Here is a 25,588-nt window from a genome sequence, read left to right on the forward strand (position 1 = left end):
AGGTGTTGCACCATATGCTAAAAGGGCCCACACCTGTATATAAATAAATAAAAAAATATAAGTCTTCTGGAAAACGTTTAGGTGAAAGAAATGGAAAAAGACATTTAAAACAGTACTGTGGCTAGAATGTATTACTGACCACTTAGCACAGAGAAGATAAATGGATGTGTTCCACAAGTGAATTGTGACACACCATGAAATTAGTAATAGCAAGAGCACTTAAACTTATAAACCGCTCCACAGTGCTTTACATACCTCTCTAAGTGGTATACAGAGTCAACATATCGCCCCCAACAATTGGGATCTTCATTTTACCAAAACCGGAAGGATGGAAAGCCGAGTCAACCTTGAGCCAGTCAGAATCAATTCCTGGCTGTGGGCAGATAGTCTGCAATACTGCATTCTAACCACTGTGCCACCAGGGCTCACATGATGGTTAGTAGGAATTTTAATTTCCTCAATGCTTATTTACTAATCAAACTTATAGGCCACCTCAACTTACAACTGCAAACAGTTTAAATCAAATGAAAATAAACAAACAAAACCCCAAAACTCTAAATCCAAGAATCAGCTTAAGGTGGCAAGATAACCAAAATAAAAATAAAAATAGCTGTTTAGTGAAAATACTAGGTGACAATGAGGTCAATGGATCTGCTTAATTTCTAATTTGGATAATCTTTTTTCAGAACAGGTGAAAAGCAGTGAGCACCTTGAAGTGGTAGAATTGCAGGTGCTAAAGCTGCTGACTACCTGTTATATTTGAAAATCCTGGAAACAGGAGCCAGAGAATTGAAAGACTACCGACATAAGGCAAATGATCCACAGAATTACAGACCAGATAAACATCAATATCTAGGAGATTTTAGAACACGTTACAAAAAATTTAGTCTGTAGGTTCATTGAAAAGTGATATTATTTATTTATTTATTTATTAATTTAATTTGTATACCGCCCTTCTCCCAGAAGGGACTCAGGGCGGTGAACAGCCAAAATTAAAAAACATACAAATGCAAAAGTTAAGATAATTAAAAGAATTAAATCATTGGCAACCCAAATTTAAAACCCCAAATCCATAAAATTTAAAATCCCAATTAAAAAACCATTTAGGCTAGGCCGGCTTGATGAAATAAAAATGTCTTCAGGGCTTTACGGAAGGTCCGGAGGTCCGGGATCAATCGTATTCCAGGAGGCAGCTCATTCCACAGGGCGGGTGCCCCCACAGAGAAGGCTCGCCCCCTGGGGGCCGCCAGCCGACATTGCCTGACCGACGGCACCCCGAGGAGGCCCTCTCTGTGAGAGCGTATTGGCCGGTGGGAGGTTATCGGTAGCAGCAGGCGGTCTCGCAAATACCCTGGCCCTAAGCCATGGAGCGCTTTAAAGATGAGAACCAACACCTTAAAGCGCACCTGGAAGACCACCGGGAGCCAATGCAGCTCGCGCAGGAGAGATGTTACATGGGAGCGCCACGTCGCTCCCATAATCACCCGCGCGGCCGCATTCTGCACCAGCTGGAGCCTCCGGGTGCTCCTCAGGGGGAGCCCCATGTAGAGAGTGTTACAGTAGTCCAGGCGTGACGTAACCAAGGCATGAGTGACTGTGCACAAGGAGTCCCGATCCAGAAAGGGGCGCAACTGGCGTATCAGGCGAACCTGATAAAAAGCCCCCCTGGCCACGGCCGTCATATGCTCTTCTAAAGACAGCCGTGTGTCCAGGAGGACGCCCAAGTTGCGAGCCCCCTCTGTGGGGGTCAGTGACTCGCCCCCAATAGCCAGAGATGGCACCAGCTGGCTATACCGGGACGCCGGCATCCACAGCCACTCGGTCTTGGAAGGGTTAAGCCGAAGCCTGTTCCTCCCCATCCAGACCCGCACGGCCTCCAGACACTGGGACATCACTTCGAGGGCATCATTGGGGTGGTCTGGGGTGGAAATGTACAGCTGAGTGTCATCAGCGTACAGATGGCATCGCACCCCAAAACCACGGATGATCTCACCCAGCGGCTTCACATAAATGTTGAACAGGAGCGGCGAGAGGACCGACCCTTGCGGCACCCCGCAAGCAAGGCGCCTCGAGGTCGACCTCTGCCCCCCTGCCAACACAGACTGCGACCGGTCAGAGAGATAGGAGGAGAACCACCGCAACACGGTGCCTCCCACCCCCAGTCCCTCCAGCCGGCGCAGCATGATACCATGGTCGATGGTATCAAAAGCCGCTGAGAGGTCTAACAGGACCAGAACAGAGGAACAACCCCTGTCCCGAGCCCTCCAGAGATCATCCACCAATGCGACCAATGCCGTCTCCGTGCTGTACCCAGGCCTGAAGCCGGACTGGCACAGATCTAGATAGACGGTTTCATCCAGGAACTGTGGGAGCTGTCGCGCAACCACACTCTCCACAACCTTCGCAACAAAGCGAAGGTTGGAGACCGGACGATAGTTTGCCAAAACGGCCGGGTCCAGAGAAGGCTTCTTGAGGAGGGGCCTCACCACCGCCTCTTTCAAGGCGGGAGGCAAGAAACCCTCTCTCAGAGAAGCATTTATAATCCTCTGGAGCCAGCCTCGTGTTACCTCCCGGGTGGCCAGTACCAGCCAGGAGGGGCACGGGTCCAATAAACATGTGGTTGCATTTAACCTCCCCAGGATCCTGTCCACGTCCTCAGGAGTCACAGGGTCGAACTCATCCCAGGTAACATTCTCAAGACCAGCCTCAGTCACCCCGCCGGGATCTACCCAGTCAGAGTCCAAGCCTTCCCGAATCTGAGCGATTTTATCGTGCAGATACTGTGCAAAATCCTCAGCCTGCCCTTGCAAGGGATCTTCCCGCGCTCCCTGATATAGGAGGGAGCGGGTCACCCTAAACAAGGCGGCTGGGCGGTTATCTGCCGATGCAATAAGAGCGGAAAAGTGGTTACGCTTTGCCGCTTTTATCGCCACTAGATAGGTCTTAATATGAGACCTAACTAGTGTTCGGTCGGATTCGGAGCGACTAGCCCTCCAACCACTCTCTAGGCGTCTTTTCCGGCACTTCATCTCCCTCAGCTCCTCGGAGAACCAAGGGGCCGGGCAGGTTCGGCGTCGGGTCAGAGGCCGCAAAGGCACGATTCGGTCCAGAGCACCGGCGGCTGTCCTATCCCAGGCAGCCACCAGATCTTCAGCCGAGTCGTGAGCCAGAGTTTCAGGAACTGGCCCAAGCTCCCTCTGGAACCTATCAGGATCCATCAGGCGCCTGGGGCGGAACCACCTGGTCGGTTCCGCCTCCCTGCAGTGGGGTGCAGCGGTCAAAAGGTCCAGTCTCAGGAGAGAATGGTCCGACCATGACAGGGGTTCAATAACTATATCCCCTATATCCAGACCACTCCGCCACTGACCAGAGATAAAAACCAAGTCCAGAGTGTGTCCTCCCACGTGAGTGGGGCCATGAATTAATTGTGTCAGGTCCATGGCTGTCATGGAAGCCATAAACTCCCGAGCCATCCCAGACGCCCCACCGGTAGATGGCAGGTTGAAATCCCCCATGACCAAAAGTCTGGGGGTATCAACCGCCACCCCGGCAATAACGTTGAGAAGCTCGGGCAGGGCCGCTGTCACGTGGCAGGGAGCCAGGTACACGATCAGCAGGCCCACCTGCATCCCATGGCCCCACTTCACCAGGAGAGACTCACATCCGGCTATCTGAGGTACAGTGGCCTCCCTCAGATCAAGACCTTCCTTTATAACGACCGCCACCCCCCCCACCCCTGCCCTGGGCCCTTGGCTGATGGAATGCGCGGAAACCTGGTGGGCACATCTCTACGAGGAGGACCCCCCCCTCTTGGCCCAACCAGGTCTCTGTAATACCTGCCAGGTCCGCACCCCCCTCCTGTATTAGCTCACAAATGAGGGGGGCCTTATTAACCACGGACCTGGCATTGCACAACATCAGTCTAAGGCCTGGGCTCTGAGACTCTGGACAGCCGGGGAGACGAGAAGAGTCATGGGGGCCGAGGCATGCCACCGCTTGAAGATAGCGGGTACGTGCCCCCACCACCTGATGTGGCCCCCTACTCCCGCCATATCTGCCCCTCCCAACTACGGTCTTGATAGAACTGCCCTCCACCCTATCCACACTGAGCTCCTCCACACCCCGCTCCCCGCCTTCCGTTCCATGCCCCTGTAACGGGCCTGACCTATGCCCCTCCCTCCCCACCCCCCGCCCTAAGCCCCTTAAAAGATTACAAAAAGACAATTTTAAAAAACCCCACAACCCCCTCTTTGCGGCATGCCACCTCTCGGGGTTCCAAAGCCCGTCATCGAGGTAGGCCCTCGATAGAGTGGAGGGCCAAGCCTGCGAGAGGGGGGAGTCTCGCAGACCAAGAAGCTCCGCTGCGGAATACATCTTGACCACAGAGGGTGGGAGCAACCATATCCTAGGGGTCCATATAGAAGGTCCAGGGGAGAGACATGGAATGGGAGTTTCAAGAACATTTTCAACAGGACCGGTCCACTGTCCCCTCACAACATATAACTACTACAAGTCAATATGGTTTTCTCAAGAACAAGATCAGCCATATCACGATTTATTAAATAAACCTCAAATCTGTGGGTTGGGTTTGCTAAGCCAAAAGCAAAGATTACAGCATAGTGTGATATTAAGCCCATCTTATCTCTTATGTGGGGGGGGAGGGGGGAGGAAGTGTCTAGGATAAGTATCTGTCTGTGGTGAAGGGAAAACACCAGCCTGCTAGTGTTAAAAGCCACAGCAGCAAAACATGAGTACCTGCAGACTCAATGCCTGCCGAGCATAAAAGCTGCTCAGAAGAAGAGGGAGGTGGAGGCTAGAAAAGGTTGAAGGAAATGTCAGAGGATGACAAAGAGCATCTGCGGGATTACCCTTATCAGACGTTTTAAACAAATTTCCCACTCCCAGCCAGGATTCAGCTCATTGCTTAGGCAGAGAAGAGAGCTGGTTCCTCATACTGGAGACCTTTAACTCAGAAAGCAGCAGCCAGAGACTACTCAAGAAGTTGCTTATATGCTCAAAGACTGAGATTGGAGCACTTATTGGTGTGTTGGTGTGACAGCAGGACAAGAAATCTCAAATTCTTGCTGCCAGATCTACTTACTTCCGTACTACTTTGACATGCTAATTTCCAAAGAGTCTGTTTTCAACCAGTCCCTGAATGCTCAAGGTTTAGGAAGAATAAGCTTCAGCGGGTCCTCTACATCTTGGAGAGTCTAGTGTTTCCTTTCTATTACAGGTACAGTAGTTTTTATTTAGCAATTGCAATTGGGACCTGGCAACTTGGTCACTAAGTGAAACCATGACTGTGCTTATGGTCTTATTTCATCTTTTCACAAACATGAGGACTGGTCACTACTGTACTTTATCATTACCGTTGTAACTGAGTGGTCGCTAAACAAGTTAGTTAGTTAGTTAGTTAGTTAGTTAGTTTGTTTGTTTGTTTGTTTGTTTGTTTATTTGTTTATTTATTTATTTATTTATTTATTTTTCAGATTTCTATACCGCCCTTCTCCTTTCAGACTCAGGGCGGTGAACAGCCAGGATAAAACATTTAAACACAGAAGTTAAAATAGGTTTAAAATAATTAAATAAATTTGGCCCGTAATTTAAAACATTTCAATTAAAATCCGTATCAAATTTTAAAACCAACCATAAAATCAGGACAGCCCGGCTAACTGAAAAAAATAGGTTTTTAGGGCCCGACGAAAAGTCCGGAGGTCTGGGATCACTCGTATCTCTGGGGGTAGATTGTTCCAGAGGGTAGGTGCCACCACAGAGAAGGCTCTCCCCCTGGGGGTCACCAGCCGACATTGTCTGGCCGACGGCACCTGAGGAGGCCCTCTCTGTAGGAGCGAACTGGCCGGTGGGAGGCAATTGGTGGCAGAAGGCGGCCCCGTAAGTACCCCGGCCCTAAGCCCCTAAGTTGGTTACTACCTGTACTTGCTAGTCATCCCCCCACCTCTTTTATCTTTAAAATCCTTTTATTAAGGATTTCCGCTGCAAGAGGTTTTACCAACGAAAAGACAGTCAAGAATTTTCTTTTTCTGATTGAACACCACCTGACTCCAGTTGACTCTGGACAGCTAGCACAGCTCACAAAGCAAAGATGTCACATGGGCATATAAAACATGCCAATCATACTGCTGCATTCTGGACAGTCTTCAAGGGCAGTCCCATGTAGAATGTATTGCAATAATCAAGCCATGAGGTGATTAGGGCTACTTACATTTGGATGCTTCTCAATTAAAAAAAAGACCTGTTATGTTAAGCCCTCGTCATATACTAATAAAATATAAACGGCTTTATTGTGCTAGTCTCATGCATATGGCATCGTTCCAACATACTTTACACCCAAGCTGATTGTAATTGTTCATAAAACAAAACAAAACCAAAACCTAACATGAATATACATGCTTATTTTTCATGGTTATGCATAAACAGAGTATGATGCAGGAAGTCCCAAAAATGTTCTTTTTAATTTAATCTCTTTTTGTGACACACCAATAGTCTCAACTCGTGTGTGTCAGGAACAGGATGAGGTGTTCATCTACAAATAATGCTTGTTAACACAGAGGATGGACTTGAGTTATAATATTGGAGTGGAGTAAAGATGCAAGTTGACTTTTGCTTAAACAGAAGATAATTCAGTACACAATCGTGACTAGGCCACGGGTTTTTGACATTCGGGAATCTAGGTAAGTCTCCCAGTGTTACATATAAGCATATTATAATGCTTGAAATTACTGTAAGAGGTCACAAAAAAACAAGTAGTGTAGCAAAATATTAAAACCAAAAGGTCACAAAATCCAAATAAGAGATACACATTTAATTAACTATTCAAGGGAACTACAAATGGGGCAACCACTTGCAATTAAAGGATTACATGTGAATAGAAAATATATTTGAAAGTTTAGCCATTTGCAAGTTGAAAAAAATAGAATTGGCTTGAGAGCACAAAGAACATTTCTTATCAAACCAAACTGGAATCAAGAACATGTGAATTAATATCACATAACAGATACTTTTCTAGACTGCATTTATGCTGATATTAAGCAGAGGTTCAGAAACATCACCTTGTGGTTTCTGACAAAAGATATTGGATAGTTGATCTTATTCATTGCAATTAAGATTTACACAAACTTCGAAGATTCAGAGGAACAGCCTCCAGATAAGGACTTTGAACTCTTTGCTTGTAGGCTGTTTACACAAGATCAAGTGTCATGTATTTATTGTGGACTTTTCCCGGCTATATTTGCTAAAAAGTAATAGCCTATCCTTCCATTCCTTTATAGCAGCCAATTCAAAACACTGTGAATTCTGGTGTTTGGCAGCTTGATAGAATCAGTATGAAGATCCCACTAATTTCCTTTTGGTCTAGTGACATTAACATAATTACTCAAGACATGAGGCATCTATGAGCCTTCTCTACCTGGTGCCTCTGAGATGCATTGGGCAGCATGTCTTGTAATTCTTCTTACAAGAAGAGTAACAAGCTGACCATGCTGGCTGGGAATTATGCAAGTTATAGTCCAAAACACAACACTACACTTAGACAGGGAAGTATCTAAGCTCTCAACTCTAACAGTAAGGCCCAATAACATTACATCTGGAGTTCCTATAAACAGCAGTCAGATCACAGGAAACTCCTGCTTGGAGAAAATGAGACAGTCTTCTGAGATGTGCACTGAGCTATGCTTTCCAGAATAGTATGGAAGAAGTTGCCAAGAAATATTGCAAACCATGCAAGAATGTTCTCCGTTGCTCCTTTATTGCAGAGAAAAGCCTCCACTGAACCTTGTCTCTTTCAAGAAATAAAGGACTCCATTGACATGTGGGTAAAATCCAATACATCAGCATATATTTGAACACATGCAATTCATTGTGGCATACCAAGAACTAGCGCTGTCAGTGGTGCCCTATTGAATATGCAGGATGTGAAACAACTTATTTTCTTCACTACAATCTTTCTTCTCTCTGGACAAGTAACTATTCCAGCCAGCAAACCTGAATAACGTTCCTAGAAATCACGCGCTTGATTTCAAACTTTTCCAGGTTTAAATTCCCTGCTAAATTTAAGTTTCAACATTTGAGTTACTTTCTTTACAAAATCAACCGCTACTGCAGAAATCCACACTGAAACAACAACCAATTTTTTTTACTGTAGCAGCATTTGCAAAATGCAAATGCATTTCCAGTTGCCAGTGGAGCTATTGAACCTGTATCAGAACAAAAAACAAAAAACAGAAACCAAGCAAATTTATCTTTACTGAGGGTTTTCAGTCTCTGGAAATCTACTTTAAAAGAAGGGGAGGGGAGATGGGAGGGAAACCTAACACTAATAAATTCCAGAGCTGTATTATAATAGATAATGATATCAATAAAGGATAATATTTATAGCTCAGGGTTGAAATGAAGGTCCTTGGTGCTCTCTGAGTTTGCTTGTTTTCTTGCAAATGTTTTATTACCCTAACTAGATAACATCATCAGTGCTAGTAAAGAGTGCTATTTGCTGTCAGTTTATAGACACCAGAATATAAACTGACAGCAAACAACACTCCTTACAAGCACTGATGATAATACCTAGTTAGGGTAATGAAACATTTGCAAGAAAACAAGCAAACTCAGGGAGCACCAAGGATTCCTCATTAATGAGTTATATCAGATTTGTAATGGAATATATATAATTACACATTAATTTACATACAAGAAATACAAATCGCCCCCCCTCCCTGCTAATTTTCATCAACAAAAAAGACAACCATGTGGGGGCGGGGGATGGGAAGTGACATTCCATAGCCAGGCAGAGAAGAGAGCTGGCATGCCTAGACATCCAATCACTTTAAGCTCCACCAAGATCAGAGTTGCATCGTTAATGTGAATCACAGCTGAATGACTAGACAGTTACCAAAACAATACTGGGTGGGAGTATTGGAGAAGCAATCATTAATTAACTATGGATCTTATGCTCACTCACAGAATTGCTATGTTGTGTGGCCCAGACACTCCAACATGGCAACCGCTGCTGGATTTATTATCACTGCAATTCCCACCTTATAAAGTAGTTTGATCCAATATCCTCTAAAGTTAGGTGGCATATCAGGGAAATATTATAAATATGGAATGTGTCAAAAACCATTGGTAACTGGAAAGGAGATGGAGATGATAAATAAGGTCCTGAGATACTCCAAAAATTGTCTCAGGTGTAGCCCAAAGATACGCTTAAACATGGTTGAACATTTCCAGAAGAAATAAACACACATGCATAGATAAATGGTTGTCTTGAAGCACAATTCACACTGATTAATCAAAGTTTCTGAAGTCTCACACAGTTCAGATATAAATGGCTGGGTGATGCAGGAATCGACACTAATGAAAGGAAGGGACACAATAATCTTATGCAATGCAAAGTAGGACTTTACTTCAGAGCATTCACCCACTGCACTTTTTTTTCATTCCAGTGAAGTGCTTTGCATACAAATATGGCCTCATGAAAAATAACGTCTTGCTCAGAATTTCATCCCTTATTGCTTCTTCTTTGTACCAGATGGAAGCCCAATTTGTCTAAGACAAGTGATATAGTGGTCCAATCTAAACAGGTGGGATAAGAATTGGGCTCAGATCAATCAGGGAGCTTCTGTATAAGGAAAGCTAAGAAAAAGCACTGAAGCAACAATCTCAAAGCACTAAAATAAGAGAACCTAAGAAAGATAAAACTCTCACTTTTTAAAACTATTTCTCACAGTATTTTATAAGGCATATTCCTAACCTGAAGTCATCAGAAAATAAAGATATTACTTTATTTTGTGAATAATATTTTACTTTATATTACTTTATTTTGTGAATAGCATAATTTCTGGCCCTCTGAAGAGGAACTATCACTGTATTTCTCTAGTCTTGCACACCAAAATGCAAACAAACTAGAGGAAGTATTGTTACAGACATTAACTTTCTAACAAAAATGTTTTATGTTTATATATTTGAAAAAAGGGTGTGTTAGCTTTTGGAGGCCACAACGTTTTCCTTATTCTTATGGCAATGCATCAAATGTTTTAATATGATTTTGGAAAAAATGCTCTGAAAGTACCTTTAATGTGCCTTAGCGGAATGAAATACTTGTCAGTTCTAAGGGGTACACCGGACTAAGAAATCAATGCCATAAAAGTCTAAAACTACTTTTATTAGACCAGTGATAGTAAAAGAATCTTGGATGTGCTTTCTTCCTCCCTCATTTTATCTTCATATGAATTAGGAAGGGGCCTGGCTGAGGTGTTTTCTCAAATTAATTTGTTGAAATGGACTTAAGCCACTCTTGTCTGATTGTTGTCTGGGCAGCCACTCTTTGGTCCTCCAAGACCATTCCTTGTATCCTCTACAAATTGCAACAAGCAGCTCCTCTCTAGCCACATTTTCTCACACCTTTTCTTGCAAATACCTTAATTTTTCTATCAGCTTCTACTCCCTCTAACACAGTCCACCATAGTATTCTGTTAAATTACGAATAGTCATAATTTTTATATACAAAAAAATAAAGAAAAAGATTGTATTTTGCAAAACTATTGTAAACTGAACTTCACTGTTGGACTGAACTGTAAATTATGCAACCAAAATATACAATACACCTTTCAACATTTCTCCCTGCTCCCTTATGTTTAAAACCACTTTAAATAATCCGATAAAGAATCATAAAGGTTGACTCAGCCTTCCATCCTTCCGAGGTTGGTAAAATGAGGACCCAGATTTTGGGGGGGCAATATGCTGACTCTGTAAACCGCTTAGAGAGGGCTATAAAGCACTGTGAAGCGGTATATAAATCTAAGTGCTATTGCTACTTTCTTAGCATTGATTTTCAGCAAGGCTCTCTCAAATATCTCAATACAAAAATAAACTGGCTTCTGAAAAACAGGCCTCACAGCTACAAACACCAGATGTGTGTGGGAGGAGAGAAACTGTTTTGAATGGAAGTACAGAGAAAAACCAAATTTCTCTAGGATAATAATATTAACAATAAAAAGCCTGTTGTTAGTCACACTATCACTGTACTCTCTTTTTTTCTGATTCTGTTCCATGAAGAAAAAGTAACCATGAAACCATGAGTTAGGCACAACGTAGTTCTTCATGCAAGAAAGGCTTGTTGGCTTTTCAACTAGCTTTCAAATACCCCCCATTAAACTACTATAACAATAGAGCAAGAAAGGGGCCCGCAGGTAACCCTCGATTTACAGCCATTCATTTTGTGATCGTTCATAGTTATAACGGCACTGAAAAAAGCGACTTATAACAGTTTTTCACACTTACAACCGTTGCAGCATCCCCATGGTTAAATGATCACAATTCGGGCATTTGGCAACTGGCATGTATTTCTGACAGTTGCACTGTCCCAGGGTCATGAGATCACTCCCTGGAACTTTTCCAGCCGGCTTCTGACCAGCAAAGTCAATGGGGGAAGCCAGATTTGCTTAACAACTGCACAATTCCCTTAACAACTGCCAAAAAAGGTTGTAAAATGAGATGCAACTCACTCAACAACTGCCTCGCTTAGCAATGGAAATTTTGGGCTTAATTGTGGTTGTAAGTTGAGGACTACTTGTATATTAAAAGGGTTTTATTTATTCTCAAAAAATTCCCAGAGAATCCCTAAAATATCGTAGATAGTGAATAAAAAGAATTACACACATAACCACCTTGTTCTTGGAACAGTTTGAATGGCCCTTACCCTGACCTAATTTTAAGTGAGCCTTAAAAATTTCCAATTAGGGGGGAAAAAAAGAATCCTTTTTACTAAATTCTATAGTTCCATAGTTACATTCAGTGAAGTGTCATGGCCATTATTCAAGTTCCACCTGCAGATTATTATTGCATTTGTTCTGGGATTCATTGATGGGTTGAAATTTAAATATTTTAAATACTGTATTTTTCGGACTATAAGACGCACCAGACTATAAGACACATGTAGATTTACAGGAGGAAAACAAGAAAAGAAATAGTTTTTGGTCTCTGTATGTCGCGTTTTCGCCCTCCCCAGCTCCCAGAAGCATTCTACAGGCCAAAAACTGGCATGTTTTCACCAAAATGAGGACCCAGATTATGGGGGCAATAAGCTGACTTTGTATAAATATACAAAAGTATGAAGGCTATTGCTTAACCCTTTGTAAGCCGCCCTGAGTCTCCGGAGGAGGGCGGCATATAAATCAAATTTAAAAAAAAAACAAAAACAGGCCTGTTTTCATAAAAAATGCGCCCATTTTTGGCTTACAGAGTGCTTCTGGGGGCTGGGGTGGCCGAAAACAAGCAGAGGGTTCAGGAGGCCAAAAATAGGCCCGTATTCGGTCTATAAGACGCACCGAAATTTTCACCCACTTTGGGGGGGGGGAGTGCGTCTTATACTCCGAAAAATATGGTAGTTAAATATTTGAATGTGTCTTCAAAGCCAATGTTTTTGACTTTAAATGCAGTATTAGGAAGATACTATACCAAAGGAAGGGGAAGCTCTCCCTTCTTCCTTACCTTGTAACACATACTCTCAGCAAAGAGAAGGTAATGGGGACAGCATGTCTTCAAAAGTTATACAATCAGCTGCTCAGTCCTTGTGAGACCAAGACTGGATAAAAAGAAGCAAAAAGCAAAGAATTAATCACAAGCAACAACATGATGTTTTGGATGCCTGATAGAATTCCTGAATATTTTAAAGCCTGAAATAAAAAGTAGAAAGAAAACATTAAGACTATTTATCAGTTTTTAAGAAAAGGACTTTATGTTATTGCTATACAGAATGGTTATTTCAAGAAAAAAAAACCCATGATTTTTGTGCCTTTCAGACAGGACAAAAGAAATCCATGGCTTTGCTAGCTGATGGGCACCTTTAGAATATTAAGAATCTACAGTAGAGTCCCTTACAAAATGGCATCTTAGAAATGCAGGATGACTTAACATATTAACATTACATACTACTGATCCAACACATGGAATCTGGCCTCAAGCATGCCACAATCGAATAGCAAATACTATACATGGCTAAATAATTCAGACAAACCCATGTACTCTTAAGAAAATCATAGCTGATCTAATACTCAGAAATTCTTCTAGAGGCAACCAAAATGCCTTGTTCTTGGATCGTAAAACTGAAACAGCCAGGATTTAGTTAAGAACTGGCCCAAATTATAAAACAGGCAGATCATAACAGCCCATCTTAAAGATACAATTGTATGCTCTTTGTGCCCAGTTAACACAGGAACACTTGCTTTGCTATGCTACATACAGATTTGCCATGAGCCCAAGGGTCATTCTTTATATAGATTCAATCTGTACTGCAATTTAGATAGCTGAATGGATAGCTTATGTCAGCAGTTACTACCAGTTCAAACATTTTCTAAGTAGATAAGCAATCTGAGCTGGTTATCAGCACAATGCATAAAAAAATGCATCAAACAAATATAAGTATCTTGCAGGAATTTCAAGTCCCAACAGCCTTTTCCAACTGCAACAATCAAAGAAAAAATTGGGGGAGGAGGGTCTATTCAGATTATACTTCAGCATGTAAAAATACTGGAAGATACTCTGTACTGTTAGATGACCAGGATAAGCATTAGTATCAATGCAGAATTTAATGCTACTTTTAGATGACCAATACAGACAAAAAAATATTTATTAAATTTGTATCACACCTTTATTTTTCAGAACTTTAATATACATTGCAAAGGGGCTTTAGTGCAGCATCAGAAGGCTATAGAAACATCTTCTTCAGAGCTCATCCTCCTGATAGCAAAATAACTACATGTAAAATAACTAAATGGACCTTAGCTAAAAGTGCCATAACTTCAAGGAAATGATGCAACAAAGCATGGACAAAAAGTGGATGAATTTAATTCAAACAGACCACAATGTACAGGAGTCAGGAGAAGATAAGCTTTTGTTAATATGCTCTGAACTAGTATAGAAATTTTAAGTCTGCATGCCTATCTATACATTACTCACGGTTATATAAATGTCAATACATTTCTGCATGGTTTGCTAGGTATACTGTTTTTTTAAATAGAACATTTAAAGCAAAACGCACCAGGAAAAAAAGCCAACGCATCCAGTATCAAATTATTAAACAGCACACTATAGCTCATTCATTTCTCAACGTCAGGATGTTTTCTCAACAGTATTTTCTGAATGATTTCTAGTACATAATTATGACTGAAACAACTCCTGAATTGTAAGGGGAAAGGCTTCTGAATTGGGCAAGAGCACTGAGATTATCCAGGGATGCATTCTTTATGTCTGTCTTGCTCTGCTGTTTCATCCTGGATCACACTCGATGCAAGTGATTTTCTTTTCTCAGATTTCTTATTTCAATTAATAACACTTCCCCCATGTGCTATTATTGGCACTGTATATAATAGTATCAAAGCAGTTTGATAAAACAGCATCCCATCAGGAACAGGCAGAGCCGCGATTTAAAATGCTACTTTTAGAATTGCAGTGACACACTTGAGGCAGAATGTGAGAACAGCTAAGCAGCTCCAGGCGATCACTCCAATCGTTAGGATCTTGCTATTTTCCCAGCCTCGCCGTCCTGCCTTCAGTGCCCTGGAGAATATGGGGAATATAGTCCAATACATCTGGGGCACATCAGGCTGGGGAAAGCCGCCTTAAGATCTACTTTTGTCTTTAGATTTTAAGGGGGAGGATGGGAGAGAGAAAAAGTAGAAGCGGCCGGTCTATTTATCGGGGCTAGAAAAAGCGAAACAGCGGCGAAGCCCCTGCCAAGCCAAACTTAAGATCCCGCCCTTTGCCAGCGCACGATGAAACTGTGCAAACTCCAGTCACAACTCATCCCTCGCCGACGGGGAGTGGTAAGAAATTGGCCAGCGCGGCGCCTGCGGTATTTCGCCAGCGGAGAAGGAAGGCACTAACTCAAGAGTCAGGCAAAGCTCCCTGCAAAAGGTTTAGAAACCTCAGCATTGGCTTTGTCCTTAAGGAAGCACAAAACGCACTCCCAAGTCAGAGGAGCCGCAAGAACCCCCCTCCCGCCCGCTTCCTGCACCTCCAGAGCAGTCCCAACAGGTAGCAAGGCCAGGGACTCCCACCGCGTCCCCCGAAGGGAAGCCTGAGAAAGCACCGAGCAAAGTAGTCCACCCTCCCCAGGTTAGTCTGCCGCATCCCACCTCCGTCCGACGGGCCCGCTGGGAAGGAACGCGCGTTATGAAAGCAAATGGAAAGAAACACAGCTGCCCCCCCACCACAGCACATGCCTTCACAAAGCCACGCCCCTCGACTTCTTAAGCTCCGCCCAGGATTCCATTCAGCATCGGCGCCATCTGGCAGAAAGACCCGCCTTTCCTCCGCAGCCTCTCCCTCTGGCTCTCCGCCCCTCGTTCCACGCTTCTCAAACAAAACGTCATCGATGGGAGCCCGGAAGTTATGGCTTCTCCTTGGCTTTCCCAGATGGGGGGAAAAGAACAACCTCGTCTCAGCGGTCGCAGTGTGTGACGTAAGGACACACACACACACACACAATGTTACATATGAATTATATGATAGATGGATGGATGACTGGAAATAGATGTGCAGTGTAACAATATACAACTGACAGGAAAATTGTTCAAAACAAGACTAAAGATAAAACTAGACAGGCAAAAGAACAAAAGGAGGCTGCACAGTCACCCAGTCCCCAATACCTGGTCTTCAAATGTTTTAGTCTTACATCAAGGTGGAGCCATAAAAACCCCTTAGGAGGAGATTATTCCAGAGGGCAGGAATTGCAACAGAGTAGGTATGCTTCATGGTTCTCATGTGATGACATTGTGTAATTGATGGGACCTGGCACACCAGATGAGCAGAGATAACAGAATAACAAGAGTTGGAAGGGACCATAGAGGTGTTCTAGTCCAGCTTCTGCTCAAGCAGGAAACCCTGGCCTATACAATTTCAGAAAAATGGTTGTCCAGTCTCTTTTTAAAAATATCCAGTGTTGGAGCACTGATAACTTTTGGAGGCAAGGCATTCCACTGATTCATTGTTCTAACTATAAGAAAAATTCTTAGTTCTAGGTTGGATCTTTCCTTGATTAGTTTCCATCCAATGCTGCTTCTGCCTTCAGATCAGTGGTGGGTTGCTCCTGGTTCTGTCCGGTTCTTTAGAACCAGTAGTAAAAGTGGCAAGAAGCTCCACCCACCCGCCCAGACGTCATAATTGACGATCTGCGCATGCACAGAAGCTTATGCACAGAAGCGCGTGCAAGGCGAGCACACACGTGCGCTCCCATTGCGAACCGGTAGAAAAGGTAAGTAGAACCCACCCCTGCTTCAGATGCTTAGGAGAATATGTTTACCCCTCTTCTTTGTGGCAGCCCCTTAGATATTGTAACATTGCAATAGAATAGAATAGAATAAAATAGAATAGAATAGAATAGAATAGAATAGAATAGAATAGAATAGAATAGAATAGAATAGAATAGAATAGAATAGAATTCTTTATTGGCCAAGCGTGATTGGACACACAAGGAATTTGTCTTGGTGCATACACTCTCAGTGTACATAAAAGAAAAGATACATTCATCAAGAATCATAAGGCACAACACTTAATGATAGTCATAGGGTACAAATAAGCAATCAGGAAACAATATCAATATAAATTGTAAGGATACCAGCAACAAGGTTACAGTCATACAGTCATAAGTGGGAGGAGATGGGTGATAGGAACAATAAGAAGATTAATAGTAATGCAGACTTAATAACTAGTTTGAGGGAATTATTTGTTTAGCAGAGTGATGGCGTTCGAGAAAAAACTGTTCTTGTGTCTAGTTGCTCTGGTGTGCAGTGCTCTATAGCATCGTTTTGAGGATAGGAGTTGAAACAGTTTATGTCCAGGATGTGAGGGGTCTGTAAATATTTTCACAGCCCTCTTTTTGACTCGTGCAGTATACAGATCCTCAATGAAAGGCAGGTTGGTAGTAATTGTTTTTTCTGCAGTTCTGTCATGTCACCCTTAGTCCTTTTCATTAAATTAAAGGTAAAGGTAAAGGTTTCCCTTGCACATGTGTGCTAGTCGTTCCCGACTCTAGGGGGCGGTGCTCATCTCCGTTTCAAACCCGAAGAGCCAGCGCTGTCCAAAGACTTCTCCGTGATCATGTGGCCGGCATGACTAAATGTCAAAGGCGCACGGAACGCTGTTACCTTCCTACCAAAGGTAGTCCCTATTTTTCTACTTGCATTTTTTACGTGCTTTCGAATTGCTAGGTTGGCAGAAGTTGGGACAAATAACAGGAGCTCACCCCGTTACATGACACAAGGGATTTGAACCGCTGAACTGCCGACCTTTTGATTGACAAGCTCAGTGTCTTAGCCACTGAGCCACCGCATCCATTAATTAATTCATTAAATTAGACCTACCCAATTCCTGCAACCATTCTTTGTATGTTTTAGTCTCCTAATCATCTTTGTTGCTCTTCTCTGCACTCTTTCTAAAGTCTCAACATCTACAGTCCCTCAGATATAGGGTAAGTGATTTTTCAAATGTCAGGAAGAAAATAAATAAAAACAACCCTCCTTGAAGTGTTAATAAAGACCTCAATTTATTTTAGGATCAAATCATCCCATCTAATCTTAAACCACAACTGACAAATGTGAAGGTTTTGTGAAACCTGGCAATAAAAATATCAATTTTAAAAAAAACCCTTTCTTTTCTCCTCCACATTTATGGGGCGTGTGTGTGTGTTAAAGCTTGACAGGCTATTAAGCTAACATTTCTTCTATACCAAAAATTCCATTGAGAACTGTGAAGGCAGCATGATATTGTGTCATTAATCTTTCAGCCAAACATTTTCCCCAGATCTTCCAAAGTCACAAGAGTAGAAGTTTTAAAACAATGCCTGATACCAGGCATGTATTAGAAACAAGATGGCAAATGTTTATTAATTCTTTGTTTATTTGTCAATATTTGTAAGCTACTGCAATAAAAAAGATAAATAGACTAAAAAAAGACAACACTTCAGTACAGGAGTTTAATTTAAAATTAGTTACTACCGGTTCTGTGGGCGTGGCTTGGGTAATGTGATGGTGGGCGTGGCCAACTTTTTTTTTTTTTACTTTTAAAAGCATTTTTTCTACAACCTTAAGAGGTTGCAGAAAAAAATGCTTTTAAAAGACTCTAACGATCCCAGTTGAGCCGCGCGATCATCAGAGGCTTTTTTTGTTTACTTTTAAAAGCATTTTTTTGACAGAAGAGGTTGTAGAAAAAATGCTTTTAAAAGTAAAAAAAACAGCCTCTGATGATCGCCCGGCTCAGCTGGGCATGGGGGGTGCGCAGGGATTTTTGCTACCAGTTCTTCGAACCACCCGCCGCCATCGCTACCAGATCAGGCAATCCGGTCCGAACTGGGAGCATTTCGCCCCTGCTTCAGTAACTATAATTCCATTATCACCCCTCTCCACTTCACATGTAAGAGCAAGAAGAAATTGCTTAGCTCTGCTCCTTGATCATGGACTGGGGCACCGCTGAAGATCAGATCAACAGAGTCTTGTCAATTTCACTTCAGCTTCCTTATTTTATTTATTGATTAGATTTTTATCCCTCCTTTATTATTTATAAGTAACACAATGTAGCGAACATACATAATACTGCTTCCTCCTCCTCTTTTTCCCCCTGTGTCGTGGTTGGGCTGAGAGCGAGTGACTGGCCCAAAGTCATCCAGCTAGCTTTCATGTCTAAGGTGAGACTTGAACTCACAGTCTCCTGGTTTCTCGCCTGGTCCCTTAATTACTACACCAAACTGGCTTCCTTGTACATGCTATTGTGCAATAATAGATGTAAGACAGCATGATTCAAAAAGTTCTGAACTGCTTGGTATTATAATAATATGCATTTGTCTGGTAAATGCAAGAATATCTCAGCAATTGCTCTGGAGGAAATTTCTAAAGGTAACAAGCAATCAACAAGCAATCTTTAGGATTTTTAGGACCTAATACGAAGTATAAATGCCAAGACCATCAATCAAACAAAGAGGTAGAGAGTGATGGGAAGAAAGAAAAACTCAGATACAAAGTAGGAGATGTAGGAAACAAAACAAAACAAAAATGCCCAACCTACCAAAAACTGTAAAAGACAGACTAGGAATGCTAATTAAAATAGGCAAGAAAATAGTAAGAGAAAACCTATCCACTCTAGACAAATTCAAATCACCAGATCCTGATGGATTACATCCCAGAGTTCTGAAGGAGCTGGCAGATGTCATCTTGGAACCATTGAACCTTATATTTCAAAGAACTTGGAACACCAGGGAACTACCAGAGGAGTGGAAAAGATCTGGTGTGGTTTCCATCTTCCAAAAAGGGGGGAAAAACAGATTCAGGAAACTACAGACCAATCAGCCTGGCATCAATGCCTGGGAAGATCCTGGAAAAGATAAGCAACAAAACTGCAAACACCTAGAACTGTGATGGCAAACCTATGGCACGCATGCTAGAGGTGGCCGGCCAGCTGGTCTTCGCTACTGCCAGAGCACTGGAAACCCAAAGATCAGCTGGCCAGTGCGCATGTGCGCACCGGCCACCTGGTCTTCGAGTTTCCAGCACTCCGGTGCGCGCATGCGTGCACACACATTCCGGTTTGGGCACTTGGTGCTGAAGAGGTTCTCCATCACTGACCTAGAAGGAAGCAAAGTTATAACCAGAAGACAACATGGGTTTGTCAAAAACAGATCATGCCAAACAAATCTTATTTCATTCTTTGACAAAGTGACTAAATTAGTGGACCAGCAAAATGCTGTGGACGTAGTATACTTGGATTAGTATACTAATATTAGTAAGGCATTTGACAAAGTAGACCACAAGCTTACTTTTCTAGCTTACCTCTTGGTAAACTAGAAAAATGTGGGATAGACAGTATCACCTCTAGATGGATTTGTAACTGGCTGACAAACCACACTCAATGTATAGTCCTTAATGGAACTACATCTACATGGTGGGAAGTAAGCAGTGGGATATCCCAAGGTTCTGTTTTAGGCCCTGTATTCTTCAATATCTTCATAAACAATTTAGATGAGGGAATAGAAGGGTCAAAATTTGCAAGTGACATCAAGCTGACAGGAATAGCCAGAAGATAGACACAAGATTGAGATGGATCTCGACAGACTTGAACACTGGGCCCTATTTTACAAAATAAAATTCAGTGGAGAGAAAAGTAAGGTTTTACAACAAGGCAAGAAAAACCACTTGTACAGGTACAGATTAGGTGAAACTTAGCTCAACAGCAGTAACTGCGAGAGGGATCTTGGAGTCCTAGTGAATGGTCATTTAAATATGAGGCAGTAATGTGCTGCAGCCGCCAAAAAAACACAATGCAATCCTAGTCTGCATTAATAGAGGGATATTATCCAGATCACGTGAAATGTTAATACTGTTTCATAATGCCTTGGTAAGACAACTCTTGGAATATTGCAAGAGAAGCAACCTAGAACTAAGGAGAAATTCCTGACAGTGAGAACAATTAACCAGTGGAACGGCTTGCCTTCAGAAGTTGTGGACACTCCAATACTGGAGGCTTTGAAGAAGAGATTGGACAACCATTTGTCTGATATGATTCAGGGTCTCTTGCTTGAGCAGAGGGTTGGACTAGAAGACCTCCTAGGTCCCTTCTCTGTTCTGTTTTGTTCGGTTCGGTGCATTGTTTCCCTTTCAGAATTAGAACCAAATTCAGTGTCAGCTGAAACCTGGAAGCTGGAAGACAGTGATGCAAGTGTTCCTAAAAAGGTAAAGGTTCCTCTCGCACATACATGCTAGTCGGTCTCGACTCTAGGGGGCGGTGCTCATCTCTGTTTCAAAGCTGAAGAGCCAGCGCTGTCCAAAGACATCTCCGTGGTCATGTGGCCAGCATACTAAATGCCAAAGGCGCATGGAACGCTGTTACCTTCCCATCAAAGGTGGTCCCTATTTTTGTACTTGCATTTTTTACGTCCTTTCAAACTGCTAGGTTGGCAGAAGCTGGGACAAGTAACGATGTTCCTACCAAGGGCAAAAACATCCACCCACAAATTTTGCTGAACTACACATAAAAATTGCTTTTTTCCTCCATTTTGCATTGTAGCTGAACCAAGAAATGAGCTCAGCTATTAAACAGATGATAGCAAGTGAATCCAGAGATGCAGTGCTAATTCTGGAATGTTCCAAGAGCTCCTGCGCAAGTGTTTTCAGTTAAAGCTTTAGTATAGTAATGCTTCCAAGGTGTTTTTTTTATTAATTTGTAACTTTTATATCCCATTCTTCCACCAGGGAACTGTATGTTGGGTTATCTCATATTCTCCCTACAACTATGTTGTATGGGAAACAAAACGAAGAGATCAAGTCTTGCTCAAGGCATTTCAATGAATATCATATTTAACTTCCTAACTTAATTTCAGTTAAGTTAATTTACTTAGCAATAAGGTGCTACCAAGTTGATTCTTGTGTCCAGCAGCAGTAAAATAAGGCAAATGCTGCAAATCCTTGTAACTGGTATTACTTATGGTAAGCTCTACATTGTGCCAGCTACAGTTTCAAGAAGGCAAGAACGTGACAGGTAGTTCTTAAGGTAGAGGCTGTTGTGATTTGATTTATGTTGCCTTATGAATATTCTAGTAGATTTGGTGTGTCACATGCTATTCAATTGGCTTTCTCAGAACCTTTCTAGGCAAGTGGAGAAGCTATTACTACTTTCTGCAAGCTCTTATGGAGAGACAGGCTGTCTGAAGGAATTAGCATTATAGGGGGCTTCTGAATTCAAAAGAACAAGCACAGCGTGTGCTTGTTAACTTCACAATGGAGCATTTAGAATCTGTGGTTTGGATTTTCCAGATTAGAACAGCTCTGGTGGAGCCATTTTATTCAGGTTTATTTTTCAGAATTATCTGCCATATACTTGGAAAGTTAAGAAGAACACATGCTGAAGTAGCTTTTCACCCCAAAATCGAGAGAAAAGCAGCAAGAAAGACAAGACAGTTACATGGAAACACTGTTTTCCTCCCCTCTTCCTGCATACAGTGGGCCAGCAGTGGTTAATTACTTAGTAATACCTCTTGTCTGTATATCTTTTACTTGAATTTCAAAACTGTACCTCCACCTCCACTCACCAAATAGGTTTAAATTGACCTCTACTCTTGCATCCTTTCTCTATTGTTTTTAATTGCTTACCCAAAATGTGAAGCCTGTGTAGATTGTGATCTTTATCGAGCTTGGATATTATATATAGTTTTCCTGTTTTTTGAATAGCTGCTGTGCTGCATTTCTGCCAATTTTAAAAGCTGCTCAATTCTCTACATTTGGCATTAGAATGATGAAGAGACTGAGGTAAATCGCTGTATAGAAATACTTGACTGAGTAGATTTTTCCCCCCAGAATAAGAAAAACAGAATTTGTTGTAAGATTGATTTGGGGCCAATTCAAAAACAGTTCCAGGTCTCTATGATTCCACAGTTCTGCTTGAGATCGAGAGCTGAACTGATTTATTTCTGGATTAACTGCAGTGTATTTGAAACTGCAACAACATGAGCCCTTAAAAAAGACCAGGAGACTGTGGAGCTTGTAAATGGACTATTTCTCCATTTGCCGGAACTTTTTCCTCACAATCCTCACAGCTCCAGGGCTTCAGGCCATTTTGATCCTCTTCATAGGAACTCCTGGGCTTTATTCTCTTCTTGTAAATGATGGAACAAATGAATAATATGAATCTTGAAGGAAGGCTAAAAGGCAATTAATTTTATTTCCCTGTTAAGTAGATTAAGGCAATCTACTCCTTTCCCCAGAACATTTATAATGGGTTATCTTCAGACTGCCTTTTGAGGGATTTGTGTATGAAAATAATGATAGTGTGGAAAGCCTTAAATTTGCCAGTAATTAAGCTGGGATCTAAATACCTTTAGACATAGCAGATAGAAGGATTTTAGAGACAAGAGGACGTATGCTATTTATTAAATGGAATAATAATCCAAACTATTATAGGGCTTTCACCATTGTTGAAGTGTTTTCCGCTCATTCTTGAGTCAGCAGAAACCTATACTAGCATGAAATTTGCTATTCTCATTGATGTTCCTTCTCCAACTGTCTTGTCTTTCTTTCGTGTTATTGCAGACTCCTCTTCCAAGATAAAGGAAGATAAAATCTAACAGACTTGACACACTTTGAGACTGCTGTTGGATGGTGTCGAAAATGCCACTTTAAACCTGTGTAGCTAAGGATAATATAAGATATTTTACTCAGATTGGGGGTGAGATGAAAGCAACCCCAGGGAGACATAGGAAAAAGAACATAATGACAAGAGAGGTTTGTTCCCCTGCAAGTGGGAAAGACCCTTCTTTTAGTTGCTTTGTTTACCAGCTGCTATTATCAAAGTAGATACAGTGTCAAATGCATCTTTGAATAGATACTTTACATTATTCTCTCCTCCTCCACTAATGTAAATTTATATATTTAACAATTCCAATTAGTCTGGATCATGAGGGTGGAATTTAAGAGGTTTTTCTTTCTTTTGTGTGCCAACCCAAAAGATAAGTCTTTTTAGTTTTCTTGCCATTGTCTTTTTCCTAGGACTGCCCCCCCCCCTTACTTCACACCTAAGTGGGACTCATATTCAGAGAGTCCTGGTTTCTAGCCCTGTGCTTTTAATCACTGCGCCAAACAACCTCTCAAGAGAGTTATAATTTCTTCCAATCCGCTTCCTGTCTGGAAATTGTCCTCCCTCCAAAAGCTTTACAGCTGTTGTTTGCTGGTAGTCAGCAAGATAATTGGTGATCTGAAGGATCATGCTATTTATGTGGTAATTGGACATTTCAATTTGGTTGAATGCTAACAGTTATCAATTTTGGGAAGACACAAAACAACTTGCATTACTGAGAATATAATTTGGCATCCTAACGGTCATTTTTGTTCCTAGAAAATTTCTAGTTTTTATTACCACAAAAACAGTTTGAACAAACTATTAAGATGAAAATTTAGGAACCAGGATTGTTTCAGTAAGATTTCTAAAAGCTGGACATAGATGAAAAAATACATACCGGTATTTCCTTCAGTGCTCTTAGGAAAAACAAATAAAATAAATATACAAAATAAGTATGGTTTTAAGCATATTGACACTACCAATCTCCCTCCCTCCCTCCCTTCTTTCCTTCAGCATTTGGCTTAATTTAAGACAGAACTGGGATGTTTACCTTTCCTTAAAGCATATGCAAAACACCAAACGTGTAGATGCCCAGTTTACATTGTTATAAATAGGAGGATAACACCATCTGATTGATAATGCTCAAGACAACACATGTATGAGTTTTTCTGCTTTGTATGTGTATGTGTGTGCAGTGGCCATTTTAGATTTTGAACAATCTTCCATTCTCCTTGAATGCCACCTGTTCCAGAGTTGCATCAGGAAAGTGATGGAGGGACCTGGTCAAAGCTGTTCACAGGAATGGCTTGAGCAAAAGAGGCTCCATGGGGAAAAGGCAAGGTGGAGTGGTCTTTCAATGGCGGCAACAGCAGCAGCTTTTTTCTTTCAGAAAGTGTCATGCCACTCTTGATGATTGTATAAAGCATTGCCAGCACTCCCTGTCTCCACTTGGGGGCAGGGAAGCAAACACAGAGGCATGTGGTGCTCTGTAAAATAGCCAACAGAGGACTTTTGTTTTCCTAGGACTCAGCCTTTGTTTTCTGTTAGGGTGGGAAGCTTCTAGCTTGTAAATGTCAGCATGAGGTTTTAATATACAAGTCAGTCAGTGTAAGAGATGTTTTAGCAGACGTAATTCTGGATGATTTTGAAACATTTACAGTACCGTATGGCTATGTCAAACCAATGAAAGCTATATACTAGTTCAAAAAATACTATGATTCAATAAGGATTCAGAAGTTAATCCACACAGTAGGCTTTCCGGCTTCATTTTCTGGAAAAAAAAAATATGAATACATGTTCATGCCTAGATAAAAAGCAGCAATTCACTGTATGTCTGCATATAAAATATTGTAACATTTTTGAATGGCTTCACAGCTTATTATACCATGTACATTTTATTGATGTGCCTATTTACAGGGGCGGAATGGCTCAGTGCTTAAAGACGCTCAGCTTCTCAACTGGAGCTGACAGCCCAGGTTCGAGACCTGAGCTCCACACAAATGGGGTGAGCACCCATTACTTGCCCCTGCTCCTGCCCCTCTAGCAGTTCGAAAGCATGGCAAATTGAAGTAGATTAATAGGTACCACTTTGGTGGGAAGGAAACAGTGTTCCATGCATCTTTGGCTATAGCCATGCTGGCCACATGACCAGGGAATTGTCTTCGGACAATGCTGGCTCCCTCGGGCAAGAAAATGAGTACTGTGCCCTGGAGTCAGACACGACTGGACAAAGAAACCTTTTATCTTTACTATGCTTCTACTCTAATTATACCAGATAATTTGTTTCTTTCCTGATACCTTTACCTAAGCTTTATCTAGTAAATTGGCTGTATTCTTATTTTACTGCTTTTCACTATACACCATTCAGTATTCTTGCATCTTAAAGTGATGGGAGAGTTCTGAACAAGCGAGATTCCCTTTGGAGGAAGGAAAGTTCATTTGTGGCAACTGCTCATAGTGTACAGTTTGACATGTATGG

General features: G+C 42.0%; 1 protein-coding gene across 2 annotated transcripts in view; it reads right to left on the minus strand.

The window, feature by feature from the left end:
* CUNH11orf24 (chromosome unknown C11orf24 homolog) overlaps positions 1–15,192 on the minus strand; it is a 37,608-nt gene extending 22,416 nt beyond the window's left edge. For both annotated transcript variants that reach the window (XM_070932416.1, XM_070932406.1), the window contains exons 1-2: positions 15,150–15,192; positions 12,505–12,598 (exon numbers count right to left, since the gene is read on the minus strand). The gene's annotated coding sequence lies outside the window, so the exon portion shown is untranslated. The remainder of the gene's footprint in view (positions 1–12,504; positions 12,599–15,149) is intronic.
* Positions 15,193–25,588: the final 10,396 nt, after the last annotated feature.

This window comes from Pituophis catenifer, unplaced genomic scaffold (assembly GCF_029215685.1).
Source record: "Pituophis catenifer annectens isolate HBS135680 unplaced genomic scaffold, rPitCat1.0.hap2 SCAF_1, whole genome shotgun sequence".
Lineage (NCBI taxonomy): Eukaryota > Metazoa > Chordata > Lepidosauria > Squamata > Colubridae > Pituophis > Pituophis catenifer.